Here is a 16307-nt window from a genome sequence, read left to right as displayed (position 1 = left end):
ACGTTTTCAGGTAGATTTTTAAACTTCCACTCTAATCATCCATTGACGCAGAAAAAAGGCACCATCTTTTGCTTAGTCGACAGAGCCTTTTTATTATCTGACGTTAGGTTTCACACAAAAAATTTGACCTCCATCATTGACATTTTACTTCTGAATGACTACCCACTAGACTTCATTTTTGACTCCATCAATCATAGGATCAAAAATTTGATTAGAAATAGACACAGATTATACGATACCGCGACTGACATTGACTTAACTAATAAGTCTACCTCTTGGCTTACGGTGCCTTTCATTCCGCTTCATACGGAGATACTTAGAACTTTGAATAAAAGTAAAAGTGATATCAGGGTGGCCTTCCGCAGCTCTAACAAAATGGGCAAATACATAAGAGTCCAGAAGGATTCTTGTCCCAGCACATCGAAAAGCAACGTTGTTTATAAAATTTTATGTAATGATTGTGACGCTTCTTACGTTGGACAGACGGGCAGGCAATTAAAAACCAGGATTGCCGAACATCGTAATCATATTAGACATAAAGCTTCTGCCCGCTCTGTCATCACCGATCATAGGTTGAGTCACAATCACGATTTTCAATGGGACAATGTTCTGATATTAGACGAGGAGCCTTCGTATAGAAAGCGTTTGATTTCGGAGATGCTACATATTAAAAAACAGAGGAACAGTCTTAATTTACAGACTGACACCGAGGGTCCTAATAAGGCATATCTGCCGATTATAAACAAAGTCTGACTTTCGATCCTGTCGACCCGTCTCCTCTCTCAGTGCGTCGCGTGCTGTTTTAGCGAGCGGTCGGTGTCACGTGCGATGTTGACATGTCTGACTTCGACGATTACATCCCTATCATTGTCATGGGTTTTCACACCTGTCATGCATTGCGGCGGTTCTCATTTCCTGTTCGGATGCGTTGGTGAGTGAGCACTTTGCTTCTTATCTGGGGCGTGTTTTGTTTTTAAATTTTTAAGTTTTTGAGTTTACTTGTTTCTTATGAGTTCCCTTCCTTTTCCGTTTTTCAGTCAGCACTTGACTATGTTTCTTAACATCGGTTTGATTGCCCCATCGCATATACAACATTAGGCTACGTCGAGATCCATCACAATTGCTGATTTCCGCGCGTTAAAAATGTTGCGTCACTGAATGTTATCGATTTATTATTTTTTTGTTGTAATCTTTTATGTCTTTTCGGATTATATTCTTTTTACATCTGAGGAGGGCTCAATCCAGCAGCCGAAACTTGTTTGTTTTATATGTTAATATACGCCGTTTTACTTTTTATTTTATGTATCTATGACTATTATCTTTAATTAAATATATTATGCGTCGACTCTTTTTCGCCATTTATTTTGTTTATTTCATATTACAAGTGTTACATGAGGTACATATTTCATATAATGCGTTTATTGCATTTAGTGCACTGAATTTAATCTACGCACTTTATATTTTGGGCATAAATTCCGCTCGCCAAAAATGCCGTGTATCCTAAATAGGTGGGATATACGAGACAACAAACTAAACAAAGAATACGAAAGCAAAGCACTTGTATTGTTGCTATACATCATGCTTTACTATTCCATTACACGTACGTATCACGAAATAATCACTAAGTCTTTTACACGCCCTACAATAATTATTTTATGTAGACTTTAATTTATGATAGCGTTACTTATTACAGTGACAAATTGATTGAACTCACAATAATTTCATTAATATTAACAGTAAGGAACTTAAATCATTAATCATCACAATATTACATATAATATAACACAATACAAACACTAACAACTAATATAATATAAAGGCATGTAATAGAGTAGTTGCGGGAAAATTATCCTCACTCCTTCTATTTTTTCTGACTTCTGCGTAAATTCTAGCGCAGCGTATTTGCCTACACTGAAAGAAAGGATTGGTTGCTATAGCAAATTAAATGATTAAATATGACATGGCATTTTTAATTGACTGCAGCAACCAATTTTTGATTGCGTTAGCCAATCGAAATCCTATATTGACATTGCGGATAAGCTAACACAACCAACAATTAGCTGCAGCAACTAAAAATTGGCTGTTGCAACCAATTAAAAATGCTATGCCACATTTTACCTAATTTGCTGCAATAAACAATCTTTTCTTTCAGTGTATAAATATAAAATAAAAAAATGTTTGTAACTAATTATACTTGGAAAAGAAGCGTTTCCAAACCCATGTTTATAACTTTTTTTCATTCTTACAATGAGTGGAATATGCTCTTAAGGTTTGGCTAACTATTTTTGAAACACCCTGTACAGTTCATTTACTATAGATGTATTTTTTAAAAGATCTTATCCGTCGACACTTCTCAGGTTAGTTGTTGCGATTTTGTTTCATCCCGAATAGTTTAATTTTACCGTATTAAATAATTACTTAGATCATCCAGCTTGCAAACTGATTTGGGATGAGCTCCTTCCGTCTAACAATTACGTGAGGAAGTTAGCGGATGATTATACCATCATCTATGACAAAAACAGTTTTTTACAACGCTGAAAAAGGCTAGAAGTTAGCTAAAACATTTCGTTTTTCGTTTTATTCGTCTTATTTTTCGTTTTATTAAATGACACTGTATTATTAATTTTATTATTTGACCTAACATCATTTATATTTATATATTTGTATTAATTGTTAGTGCACGAATTACAACGCAGATTCCTATTGCCTTGATTTTGTATATTTATTGTATAAAAATTACTCCCACTCTTAAATCTTCCCCTTCCTTTTCTCAATATAAACATAATCATATCTAATAGAAGCTACGGACAAATCATGGTCTTCTCACAAAACTATTCTCCGTTTTAGTCATAAAAACTGTTCCAGATTAATGATTCAAATTAAGAATTAATATGAACACAGATATAAAAGTTTTTAAAAAAACTTTTTCTCTGAAATTTATAACATCATTCTTTTATTAACATCAGTTTAAACAATAAGATTGGAAATAAGACCGTTTATGTTAAATACATTACTTTAAATACGAAGCGCCACTACGATCTGAATGTTAAGATGTTGAACTATTATATATATTTATTTAAATGAATTAATTTCAAAAATGATAATTGCGTGCCGATATGATTGTCGAACTTTCAACGCAAGCAATCTAAAATATTAATAATCCCACCAAATTTCTCAAATTTAATCTTAAAAAACTGTAATAAATTTATTGCAAAAAATATTGCCTCGGCCGGGAGTCAAGAACCCGGATCTCTTGCAAGTTTATTACAGTTTTTTTAAGATTAAATTTGAGAAATTTGGGGGATTATTAATATTTCACAGATTGATTACATTGAAAGTCCGACAACTATATCGGCATGCAATTATCATTTCTAAAATTAATTCACTTAAATGAATATATATAATAGTTCAACATATTTTAACATTTAGACCATAGTGGCATTTTGTATTTAAAGTAATCATAATTTAAATTATATTTATCGATTTGTCAATAGAATCCGGAAATTTCATGCCTACATAGCAATAACTTTAAGAACACATGAAGAAGAATCTCACTATGTCATAACAAATTTTTATTTGAAGTAATTACTTCAATTTTCACATGATTAAATACGTTATCAAACCGATCTTTTTTATCTGAAATCAAATTTAAATTATTTTATTTATTTTTTATTTGTAAAATTCGGAATTTAATCGTTCATGTAATGTATATGATTAAAATTTATATGTTAACAACTATAATTTTAATAATTGATAATCTAATTGCGTGCTTATGTTATAATACTGAAAATTACAATAGTATGAATTTTAATTTGTATTTTTTACATACTGAGAATGGTCAAATCGTGGACGAAATGTATATGATCAATTTATATTGTTAATGAATAAAGAACAACTGCAAAAAGGTAGATTTTTTATCTGTTTTTCAGTCCTTGATTTTGGAATCGAATTTTATGTTAAATGATAGCTCATAATAAGATATTAATCATATACGTTAAGCATGCGATGGTTTCAAAAATATAAAGCGTCTAAAGGGTTATCAACTACTAAGAAAATATGACATTAACAACGCTTTATAGCATAAATTTTTATTGAATTCTTTAGAAAGTTGGTATCTATGGTTTGAGTTGCTGATTACGAATCCGATGTCAGATTTAAAAAATTCAAGATGGCAGATATAATATGGCGGACACAAATACTGGAACAATCATTTATTTTTATGGAAACTGTTATATTGTGGTCTTTTTAGCTAGCAAATTGCGAATTATCAGATTTATCTTTATCTTCATCGAAAGTAAGCTATTAGAAAATTATCCAGCCTATCAAAATGTTATCCTGTCAGTAAAAAAGATTAATGATTTACTGTAAGATGGCTATTTGAAACTAATATTTAAAGAAATAAAATAGAGATTCAAAAAACTTTTTAACGCTGTACAGGATTCGAATAAGAACAGGGGCAATGAGATAGGTTTTTATTTTTTGTGAGTTAAACATTTGAGTGTTGTTTGATAAACTTAGAAAACTTTTATATTATTGGATGTAATAGTATGTAGTTATGAAGAGTCGCGGAAACTGTAATGAAAAAGCACGTCTGCAGTGAAAAAGCTTCTAAATATAGTAAGCAAAATTATTACGTTATCCTTTACATTATGTAACGTATCAACTTGAATTTGATTTTTTTTATTATGTGAAAAAATAATCAAAAAATGCTTTATCCACTTAGAAATTGTCGTTGATTACATTCAAAATGTAATAGAAAATTCGTCACCAACAAGCTGATAAAACCACAACATAACAGTTTCCATAAAGTGAATGATTGTTCCAGTATTTGTGCTATCGCCATATTATATCCCCTATCTTTTTAAAATCTGACATTAGATTTGTAATCAGCAACGCAAAGAACCCGTAGATACCGACTTTCAATAAAATTCAACAAAAATTCAGATATAAAACGTTATTAATGTCACATTTTCTAGTAGTTGGCGATCCCTTTAACGCTCTACATTTTTGAAACCAATCGCATGCTCAAAAAGTTTTTTGCGATTAATATCTCATCATAAGCTATCATTTGACATAAAATTCAATTCCAAAATCGAGGACCAAAAAACAGTTTTTTTTTAATTTTTCTTTTAAATAGCAAATTTTCACTATCAATATTCTGTATGTGGTTATTTGCTCTTTTTATTTATTGTGTATATACTTAAACTACGTTTTAAAGATTTAAAAAATCAATAATCATGAAACATTTCCAAAATATTTTGTAGTATATGTACATCTATTATGTGCATATCCTATCTATCTCTACGATACTCTTTTAATTCTAATTTCAGATTTTAATATGATTAAATAATATTAAAACCAAAGAAAGTATATATGTAAAAATTATACATGTTATAAATGGATAAAATAATTTCAATTCTCTATATTGAATTAATTCTTGAGCCATTGTTTAGAAGCATTATAACAGTGACACATTGACATCAATGAACAAGAGAAAGAAAAAAAGAACTGTAAGTAAATGAAGTGGGCAGTGGCAATCAGGTCGCCGTGGCGAACGTCTATCCTGGTATAAACGCTACCAGCATACAGCTGATGTCCGATCAATACGGAGCATTGCGGCATGGAACATAGAGAGTACGTCACATGGCAATCTGTTTCATTCTGAGAATCTGTAAGTGACTCGTTGTCATGCCACTCTTTCTTCATGCTTTACCTTTTATGTAAAATTTGTAGCTTTACAAATTTTAACCTATATATTTTATGCTTGTTTCTATCAATTCTGCTGTTAAAATTGATACATAAACATACGGCGTCACACAACACGCACACGCACATACACACGCACAGAGCTCTCAATACAATATTCACAAATACATGCGCGTGTATCTACTTATACGTAAAAGAAAGTATCAAATTACTTTAAAAAATATATGGCAGACACTCAGATTCTTGATCAGTATTCATGATTCTTATTTCATGATCGTCTTAAGTAATATCTTACAGCTAATTCAATATTCGTAATCCGTTCTTATTTAAAAATCGTCTTAAGATGCTAATACGGCTCTCTGGATAATATATTTTATATATGGATCCTATATTTAGAATCATCTTAAGATGTCATGAATCAATTAGAGAACCGTATTAGCATCTTATTAAGACATTTTTTTTTAATTTAAAATAAAAACAGATGAATACCTTCTGACTGGTTCATGACATCTAAGGTTGTACTTACAACAATCTTAAGTATAAGAATCGAATATGAATAACGACCTATGATTGGTTTCTGACACCTTAAGACTGCACTTAATACGGTCTTAAATATATCCTGATTCTGTCAAAGTTTTATATTTTGATTAGCCTCCTGCGCCGTTACATAATTTTTGAAAATTTATATAAACACTGAAGATGACCTAATATAAGGTCGAAATGTTTGCGTTAATTTGTTTGTATCTATATGTATATTTATGAAGAACCTATTTAATATACACTTACACGTACATCTTGCGAATTGGCTTTTATGCTCCTTTATCTAATTTAAATTAAATTGACTTGTTCGGATAGCCAATAAATTGTTTATAATTCTGATAAATCCGATTTCAGCAATAATGGTCCGTACAGTACTGTGATTAGAAAATGACATTTGTATGCACATACCAAGCAACCAGGACATTAGTTTTAACTAAATTTGATTCCCACAAACATATGAAATTACTTTCGGACCGCAGACAAAAATAGAGGAACTAATAGAGAGAATTTTATCTTGAATTAATGATAACATTCAGAGAATTTGTACAGGAAAATGAGAATATCAAAACGCAATCATATGTCAAAACGCGAATAAAACGTGTGCAAACAAAAAAAAATTTTTAATTTAATAACTGATAATTAAAGACAATATATAAAAAAATATTTAAAATTTTATTGTAAACATATTGAAGATGACCCAACATAGGGTCGAAACGTTTACGTATACAAAGAATATAAATGTCATAACAAATATTATAAATATTAATTTATAATATTATTTTCTTGTATCAAGATCCAATGTCGACTTTCATGCTCCTCATACAAAAGAATTGAATAAAACGAACATTGTAAAACGATATACAATCGACTTTAAATATAGCTGAAATTACTACTTATTGTGTTATCTAAATGTGACTTTACTTTGTAGATATAATATATGACGGAAAGGAATGTATAATACTATATACTAAAGATGCTAAAATGGTATTAAAGACCCTTAAAGGTTACGTGATAAATGTAAATAATCCTATTTCAAAAATTTTTGTTCCTTACAGAAATGAGCGAGTCGGAAGATGCCTTAAAATTTCCTTGCGATTACGGATATATGCATTATCTTGACAAATAAAGGAGAGCCCGCCATACGCTTTCTGCATTATCAATAAGAATTTGAACAAAAGAATACTGGGCAGTGACATATTTTTGTGCTATAAGAAGTATATGAATCGCGTTAATTTAGTATTGTTTAAATCAACGATGCTCTACAAATAGCTCATAGGAGATTATAACAGTTTCGTATTTCTTAATTCTCTAATCAATATAAGGTACATTTTACTGTGATATATTTAAATTCATAAGAATTTATACATTTTTACTATTACAACAAGTAATAGTCAGATTTAGATACTGTATAAAACATATGTTACAATGGTAATTATTTGGATTGACGGACATCGTGTCGTTGATCTTGACTTTGACTATATTATTAAGGTCATGATCCTGAGTGACCTTCAAAAGATTTTAGATGGCGATCATGGACGAACATATGTTCGTTCAAAAGTTATTAACAAATAAAATTTAAAAAATAATGTCTTATTTCTACGATATACAATATCAGAAATATTCTATATCCATCCTGCCTAGGGGCGTTTGATTTTTCACACGATGGGAAATAAATTCTCCCCCCCCCCCCTAAGGTCGCACAATTTTCTACGTGAAACGAGGTTCACTCCACCTCCTCTCCTGCTTAGGAGCGCACGACTTTTCATGCAAAGCGAGATTCAAACGTGAAGTAAGTGAAATACATTTAAATTCCCCTAAGCACGAGAAAAGGAGAGTAAATCTCTCTTAGGGTCTGAGCACAAGAATTGTCGTAACACTTACTTAGAAACTTAAGTTGTAGACTGTAAGTAACGCACAAACTTTCACGTATAATATACAACTTATTGCCGTATCTCCAAGAGACATACGCCAAAATAGTGTGTCCGGTGAATACACCTAATATTCGAATAAATGAATAAAAAATGAATGAAAATACTCATTCGAATACACTTATTTTTTATTTGTCAAGAAACGAATAAATACCTTTTCATTCCATTTAAATATTTTTTAAATATGATTACAAATATTTTTATTTCGGATTTACTTTTACTCTGTATTATCTGCATTATAGCTTGCAAGCCTACAAGAGAAAACAGAAATCTATAAAAACAATGGCGATTACACTGCAGCAATCCGCCACCTATACAATGGGCATCCTTGTTTAACCTATAGATTAAACAAAATATTTTTATTGGAAATAAATAATATATCTCAGAATTTAATGTCCACAGACCATAATGAACGATGCGCCCAAGATATCTTATAACATGTTTATGACATTACTATGATGTAACCAAAATTGAATCGGAATATGTATGGCGTTCTATCAAATAAATATTTATAAATTCAAAATGTATTACTTTCTAAAATATTTTTTACAATTTCTAAATTTTCTTCATAAAATTTGAATATTACAATGACAAAAATAAATAAAATTTATATTTTTTACTTAAAGTCATTAAAGTGCCGGTTATAATTAAGGGTAATGATTGGAACTTTTTTCAGTTTATATTTTGTTTGAATGAATATGAATACTCGTTAAATATTCATAATTTTTTTGTAAATAAATATTTTTTGAAAATCCAAAATTTTGAATGAATATATGATTACACTCTTTTTTATGTGAAAATTTTGAATAAATATAATTTGGAGCTCAATTACAATATTTTGTATTCATTAGGCACACTACGCTCTTTTGACACGGACGAAAGCATTACGAGGCACTGAGTAGGTACGTTCCAGCGTAGGGCGCAAAATTTGCATAGGTGCAAAATTTTAATAGGCAACGCTACTCTTGTAAATATAAAGTTCTATTTTTAAATAAATTAACTAAAAGTGATTTTCTGGAAATCTTTTCAAATTTTTAGCAATAGCGTTACAGATTCTATTAACATGTATGCCAATATCTATGCCAATGTCTGTGACAACTGCAGAGGCATCTTTTTCAAAATAATAAAGAATTATCTGAGAAATACAATGATACAGAAGCAGCCATGCAATTTATCTGTGATGATATCAATTGAAAAAGAATTGGTAAACAGTTTTGATTATGTAATCAGTCTTGGCAGTCCTAACAGTTGAAGACGTAATCAGAATATTTTTAAAAACTAAAATAAAAAAAATGTAATATAGATCAAACGGAAAGTTCCGTTCGTATTTTGTAAAAAGTATGGTTTTATTTAAAAAACAAAATAAAAAAGTACCTTAATCAAAAAATATTGTCCATTAGCGATGACTTTTTCCCATCTTTCGGGCAGTAAGCGAATTCCGCAGCGAAAAAACGACTCATCTTTAGAGGCTATCCACTCAGAGACCCATTTTTCGACGTCTTCATAAGAATTCAAGTGTTCCTCTGCAAGTGCGTGTGCCATCGATCGAAATAAGTGATAGTCGGAAAGGGCACAGTCTGGTGAATAAGCCGCATGAGGTAGTCACTTCCCAACTTTTAATGTTTCCTTGACAAATTTTGTGACTTGACAAGTCTTGTGTTTTGAAAGATATTTCCGTAGAATTTTGATGCGCTGAAAGCGATTATGTTGTCCGTTTATTTCCATTACCCTCCATTTTTTAATTAATCGCAAAAACAATTTTTTCCGACAGTATCTTCTTTATTGATTTCTTCCAGCTAAACAAAAAATGATATCGAGGTCTGTTTTGCAGCATTTAACTTAGAAATATTCCAACAATATTAAAAATATTTTTTCAATATTATAAACATGTTTTATGTAAACCGCAAACAGAAAAATTTAGAAAAATTGTAAAAAACCAGAAAAAATTGACAAATTTCGAAATATAAAACCAAATAATTTGAAAGAAAAAAATCGTAAAAAATATCTGACAATTTATACTTATAGCTGTATGTTTCTATTATAGTTTAAATCCTTTTTTTTTTTTTTAAATTAATTTTTCAGCATTTATTCAGAAGTTATTGAGTTTAAAGCGCCAAAGCAGCCCGCGCGTCACCTACAGTATGCGATATCCTCTCGAGTCTGAGCTACCGAATACAGGAGCAGGTTGTGTAGTCTTTTTTGATCACTCATTTCAAATCTGAAGTAAAAAATGTGCAATTCAAAATGGCGGATCCATTATAGAGGACAAAAATTTTTAAAAATCCGTACATGAAAATCGATATTTGATGGTTTTGTAAGTCTCTGATTACCTATATACTGTAATCACAATTGTTGAATTGAAAATAGCACATCCAATGGCGATACATAATAAGTAAATGTTTATAGAATGGTGATTTTAGCGTTATCCATCCTGGAATGAGGTGATACATCCGTGATGGATGTATCACCTCATTATAATAAGGGTAACACTAAAATCACTATTCCGTGTACATTTACTATTCATCGCCATTGGATTTACTACTTTTAATTCAATCATTGTGATTACAATAGTAATCAGAGACTAGCAAAATCAGATATCGATTTTCATGTATGGATTTTTTAAATTCTTGTCTTCCATATTGGATTCGCTATTTTGAATTACACGTTTTTTACTTCTGATTTGAAATCAATAACCGAAAAAAACTACACAATATACTTCTGTATTCGGTACCTATGTATCAGACTCGAGAGGATATTGCTCACTGTAGGTAACGCGCGAGCTGCTTTGGCGCTTTAAATTCAATAACTTCTGAACAAATAGTCAAAAATTAATTTTTCAAAAAAAAAAAAGGATTTAAATTAAAAACATACAACTATAAGTATAACTGTAAAGTTTTTAGCAGCTATAAAGTTTTTTGTTTGCGATTTGCATAAAACATTTTTATAAGCATCAAAAAAATACTTTTAATATTGTTGAAACATTTCTGAATTAAATACCGTAAATATACCTCAATATCATTTTTTATTTAGACGGAAAAAATTAATAAAGAAGTTACTTCCGGAAAAAATTGTTTTTGTGATTATTTAAAAAATGGAGGGTAATAAAAAAAACAAACAACGCAGTCGTTCTGAGCACATCAAAATTGTACAGAAGCATCTTTCAAAGCGCCCCCCCTAAATGTGTTGGCCTATGTTATCTAAATAAAATTTCACCTTTCTCAAGAACTTGATTGATTTAATTCTATTATACTAAAGTATATAAAATCATTTTTTAGTATAATAAAGTTAAATTGCACCAAAAATAAATGCATTTATTATATAATCAAAATGGAAGCTATCCATTAAGCATATATAGAAATTGTTCAGTTCAACCGTTATTGAGATTTGATAATTTTGGTCCATCGCAATTCGACGATTCGCATAAAGGAGCCAGTCAATCTCACGCCATGACGTTGCTGGTACTTATCTTAGCGCCGAGATACTCAACATATTCCCAGATGAGGGGAAAGGTTAATACGATTTTAAAAAAGAAATAAAAATTGATAAAAACTATAAGCAAGAAAAAATCTTAAAGACAAATAATTGTAAAAAAAATTCCAAATAATAAAAATAGATGTAAAAGTTATGCGTTTCGCGGGTTTCCTCCGTGTCTAGATCCATTCTTGAAATGCCAACGTTTCATGAACCTTGCAGTCCATTTCATCAGAGCGAAAAGCAGCCTGATACTGAGCTGTTACTCCGGGCCGTTCCTTTTTATACGCTACTTGTTGGAGTGGTGGGGAGAGAGAATTGTGGATGAGGGGGAGAGAGAAGGGGGAAAGGAATCGGTCAATCTTCAACAACCGGGAGAATGGTTTTCTATATTTTATTTATATTGTAGCCATTATCTCTATTTAGATTGTTAGAATATTTTTGTATCTCTATGGCTTTTCTATACTTTCTTGGAAAGTATGAAGTAATGTTAGTTATTGTGGTCGTTTTATCAAACAGTATTTGATGTCCTGTTTCGATGTTGTGTTCTGATAATGCTGACTACGTGACGTGTTTTAGCCTGACATCACGTTGGTGTTCTTTTATCTGTAGGTTGACCATTCTCCCGGTTTCTCCAATGTATACTTGCCCGCAGGAAATATTTTGTATACTCCTGCGGAGTTGAGTGGAGGTCTTTAATCTTTAGAATTTCTTAAGATTTGTCCTATTTTTTTGGGTTTAAAGATAGTTTGGATATTGTGTTTGTTTAATATTCTGCCAATCCAATCTGTTGACATATGGGAGAATGGATAAAATCCTTTCGTTTGGTCGTGTGTCAGAGGCCGTCTTGTTTGTATGTTTATTCATTGTTTTAATTATATTTTTTTTGTCGTGTCCATTTTTCTGTAAGGCTAGTTTTAAGTGGTTGAGTTCAGTCTGTAGATATTCTTTGTCAGAGATGATGAAAGCTGTATGTACAAGTGATTTGATTGCAGACTGTTTCTGTGATGGGTGATGATGCGACTCGGCATGTAAGTATCTATCTGTGTGTGCTGGTTTTCTATACACTTAATGGCCTAAGGTACCGTCAGTTTTTTTAGAGACAAGAACATCTACGAAGGAGAGTTTTCCGTTTTTTTCTATCTATAGTGAAGTAGATATTTGGATGTTGATTGTTGAGGAAAATAAGGAATTTACGGAGTCCGGCTCTGCTGTGTCTTCATATCACGAATTTGTCGTCTACATAACGGAACTAAACTTCTGGTTTCTTTGGTGTTTTTCTGAGGACTTCTTTCTCAAAATTCATGAAGATGTTGGCGATTACAGGAGAAATAGGAGAGCCCATTGCCATCTTCATGGAGTATTTTGAGAAAGAGATTCTCAGAAAAACACCTAAGAAATCAGAAATTTAGTTCCGTTATGTAGATGACACATTCGTGATATGGACATAACCAGACGAAAGAATTCTATTCATTCTCCCATATGTCAAAGGAACAACAGACCGGATTGGCAGGATATTAAACAAATACAATATCCGAACTATCTTTAAATCACCCAAAAAGATAGGACAAATCTTAAGAAATCCTAAAAATCAAAGACTTCCACTCAGCTCCGCAGGAGTATACAAAATATCTTGTTCCTGCGAGCAAGTATACATTGGAGAAAGCGGGAGAATGGTCAACCAACGGATAAAAGAATACCAACGTGATGTCAGGCTAAAACACGTCACGCAGTCAGCATTATCAGAACACAACATCGAAACAGGACATCAAATACTGTTTGATAAAACAACCACAGCCAACATTACTTCATACTTTCCAAGAAAGTATGGAGAAGCCATAGAGATACAAAAACATCCTAACAATCTAAATAGAGATAATGGCTACATCATAAATAAAATATGAAAAACCATTCTCCCGGTTATTGAAGATTAACCAATTCTCCCCTCCCCTCTCCACCCCACCAACAATTCTCTTCTTCCTCCCCACCACTCCAACAAGTAGCGTATAAAAAGGAACGGCCTGGAGGAACAGCTCAGTATTAGGCTGTTCTTCGTCCTGATGAAGTGGACCGCAAGGATTGTCACGAAACGTTGGCATTTTAAGAATGGATATGAACACGGAGGAAACCTGCGAAATGCATAACTTTGATATAAAAAGCTCCCGTGAAAGCTTCAAGAATATTATCAAAATTAGATGCGTATACAAATAGATATATGTTTAAGTGTATATTAAAATTCTCCTTAAATAAAAATAAATAAATATTCATTGTAAAAAAAGTTTCAATGTTCTTTCAAATTTAGAGTGTTATTGTTTAGAACATTTAAAGAAAATTTAAAGAAAATTTATAAAATTTTAAGAATAAATGATTTGAAATATTGACAAATATATGCTGTGACATACTTGTAATAATTAAAAATTATACAATAATTGTATGCATCAACAAATCTTTCTTTGTAGTAACACATTTTGTAAAATAATAATAAGAACATAAATGAAAGAGGACAAAAAAAAGTTGGGTAAATATATAGAGAAGGGGCGCCACTTCCAATGATCTTGATCTTGACATATGTTATCAAGAGGATCCTGAGTGACCGCTATCTAAAACCAACCGATTTTAGATAGCGGTCACTGTTCGTTAAAAAGTTATTAACAAAAAAAGTTTGAAAAATGATGTCTCTTTCCTACTGTATAAAACAGAAATTTTCTGTTTTAAAATATATTTTACGACTTTCCACCGCTAAGGCTACCCCTTATGAAAAAAACTTTCAAAATTTGAGTGTTTACATTTAATTTAGTATTATTTCTGACTCCTAATTTGACCGTTATCTTCAACTTGAGAATTAATTTGAGCGTTATCTTTAAAATTGTAAATGTTATTATACTTATTCCATAATTACTTATTTCAGTTTTATTGCTAAAATACGTATTATTGGTTTGCATCATATTCCGGAATACACATGACAAAATTATAATTGAAAAAAAATGCTTTATCCCCTTATTTGGAAATTAATTTCGTTATTTCCCTATACGATCACCCATCCAATGATGCTTAACCTCTGCAATCATACGGAAACTGCTACTTCGATGATTCATAAACTCTTAACGTTAATTGACATATTATAGTTGTGACATTATTATAGTTTTTGACAATATCTGTTAAAGTTTCACGTATAGTTAAAATATATTTCTTTTATAAATAAACCTGCAACGTCCATATTCAATATTTTAACGTTAATGTTAAATAGTAAAGATTAATTAACACTTAATTTTACATTTAATTTTGAAAATGACCAAATGTTTAAACCGTTTAATGTTTCAAAGGAGTGCCATATACAAACGTGAGAGTAAATTTTTAAATGTTTATAGCGTGTATACTCAAACTTAAATGTGAACACTCAGTTATCGAATGTACACTTTCAATTTTTTAATGTATACGAGTACACTCAATTTTATATTTGAACGCTCGATCTTTGGATGTACACACTCATTCGCAGACATCTATTATAACACTAGACTGCTAACTCTCCATTTTTTCTGTTGTCAGATAGTATGTATTACTTGTAGCACATGCACATTTTAAAACCGCGCATGCGCAGAATATCATATGTTTATATACTTTCATATACTCGAAGAGGTTATATGTACACACAGAATGAATGAAATTAGGCTTATTCAATGCGTTTTTGCATGAAATGAAAGAATCCGAAATAAATAGTGGTGTTTCGTAAATGATGAAAATTTCATGAAAATTAAAAGTTAGATCGCCATCTCCTTATGTACTTAAGAACCAACAACAGAGAGGTCACATGACCTATTGGCATCTTTTTTTCTATACATGACGATTTTCCATTGCGCATTCACTACGCACAGACAACACTTTTATACAAGGAGAAGTGGGGAGTTAGCAGTCTAGTATTATAATAGAAGTCTGTGCACTCAATGGTTGAACGTAAACACCTAAAGTGCGTTCCGATATTCACTGCCAATGAATGAAACTATATATATTATTATAACAGTAAATATTACGTGCACTATAGATTTTCTGTACTGGCAGCGAATATCGAAACGAACCCTTAATTCGGAGTAAACATTCACAATTTAAATGTATTGGGAGTATAAATAAGTTTCCGCCATTTGACAAACAATGGCGCTACAGTATGTTATAGTTAAAATTGTCAGCTGTAAAACGTCATATCGTAAGGTTGGACAAGAACATAAACTGGCAAGAACATAACCTTAAAATATTAGCGATTTTGCATCAGCATCTTATATCTTTTTTCGTGCGAAAATGTCGAGTTTTGAGCCGAATAAGCATCATTTGCGGGAGCTTTTGATTTACTTCTTTAATTTGAAGAAATCTGCAGCTGAGGCGCATCGATTGCTTGTAGAAGCATATGGTGAGACTGCCTTAAGTGAGAGAAGTTGCCGTGAGTGGTTTCAAAAGTTTAAGAACGGTGAATTTGACGTCGAAGACAAAGAACGTAGCGGAAGGCCGAAAGTGTACAAAGAACGCGGAATTGGAAGCATTACTGGATGAAGATTCGTGCCAAACGCAAGAAGCACTTGCACTTACATTAGGAGTGACTCAACCAGCAATTTCACATCGCTTAAAATCGTTGGGAATGATTCAAAAGCAAGGAAATTGGGTTCCATATGAACT

The 16307-nt window shown here is 31.4% G+C and overlaps 1 protein-coding gene across 10 annotated transcripts in view; it reads right to left on the bottom strand.

Moving 5' to 3' along the window:
* Positions 1 to 16307, bottom strand: part of LOC108745695 (glutamate-gated chloride channel) — a 549841-nt gene that overhangs the window by 475927 nt on the left and 57607 nt on the right. The window lies entirely within an intron of this gene.

Source organism: Trachymyrmex septentrionalis, unplaced genomic scaffold (assembly GCF_001594115.1).
Source record: "Trachymyrmex septentrionalis isolate Tsep2-gDNA-1 unplaced genomic scaffold, Tsep1.0 scaffold147, whole genome shotgun sequence".
NCBI classification, from domain to species: Eukaryota; Metazoa; Arthropoda; class Insecta; order Hymenoptera; family Formicidae; genus Trachymyrmex; species Trachymyrmex septentrionalis.
The sequence above is the reverse complement of the archived record's forward strand: the minus strand, read 5'-3'. Positions and strand labels throughout refer to the sequence as shown.